Below are 1,341 nucleotides of genomic sequence, written 5' to 3'. Positions count from 1 at the left end.
GTCAAAAAATCACTTGAAAGTCGCTATGGCTCATTAAATAGAGCTTGTAAAGACCTTTCTAAAACACCTTGGTTGACCCCTGTCCGATAAGTAGTTTTCGAGATATTCGAGAATAAGTGATTTTTTGGGACTTAGAAAATTTTTGACCCGTACCCTAAGAAAAAGTGATTTTTTCATAGGACAATTTTTTCTTCGCAAATACTGTTTGGTTTCACTTTTCATTATTAGAAACGCGTTCCGAAGCCATTTTCATCAAAATCTCGTGAAAAAAAAAATTCACCCCCGGACCAAAAGTTGGCCGTTCGGTGCCCTATGGCCTATGGCCAGTATGGGAACCAAGGATGCCGATATGCGAAAAAGTGTCAAAAAATCACTTGAAAGTCGCTATGGCTCATTAAATAGAGCTAGTAAAGACCTTTCTAAAACACCTTGGTTGACCCCTGTCCGATAAGTAGTTTTCGAGATATTCGAGAATAAGTGATTTTTTGGGACTTAGAAAATTTTTGACCCGTACCCTAAGAAAAAGTGATTTTTTCATAGGACAATTTTTTCTTCGCAAATACTGTTTGGTTTCACTTTTCATTATTAGAAACGCGTTCCGAAGCCATTTTCATCAAAATCTCGTGAAAAAAAAAATTCACCCCCGGACCAAAAGTTGGCCGTTCGGTGCCCTATGGCCTATGGCCAGTATGGGAACCAAGGATGCCGATATGCGAAAAAGTGTCAAAAAATCACTTGAAAGTCGCTATGGCTCATTAAATAGAGCTTGTAAAGACCTTTCTAAAACACCTTGGTTGACCCCTGTCCGATAAGTAGTTTTCGAGATATTCGAGAATAAGTGATTTTTTGGGACTTAGAAAATTTTTGACCCGTACCCTAAGAAAAAGTGATTTTTTCATAGGACAATTTTTTCTTCGCAAATACTGTTTGGTTTCACTTTTCATTATTAGAAACGCGTTCCGAAGCCATTTTCATCAAAATCTCGTGAAAAAAAAAATTCACCCCCGGACCAAAAGTTGGCCGTTCGGTGCCCTATGGCCTATGGCCAGTATGGGAACCAAGGATGCCGATATGCGAAAAAGTGTCAAAAAATCACTTGAAAGTCGCTATGGCTCATTAAATAGAGCTAGTAAAGACCTTTCTAAAACACCTTGGTTGACCCCTGTCCGATAAGTAGTTTTCGAGATATTCGAGAATATGTGATTTTTTGGGACTTAGAAAATTTTCGACCATGACATATATGAAAAGTGATTTTTTCATAGGACCAAAAAGTTTGTCCAAATAGGGTTTTGGTTCACTTTTTATGGTCAGATAAGTGATCCGATGCTATTTTCATGATCA

This window comes from Anopheles stephensi, unplaced genomic scaffold (genome assembly GCF_013141755.1).
Source record: "Anopheles stephensi strain Indian unplaced genomic scaffold, UCI_ANSTEP_V1.0 ucontig207, whole genome shotgun sequence".
NCBI lineage: Eukaryota > Metazoa > Arthropoda > Insecta > Diptera > Culicidae > Anopheles > Anopheles stephensi.
The sequence above is the reverse complement of the archived record's forward strand: the minus strand, read 5'-3'. Positions refer to the sequence as shown.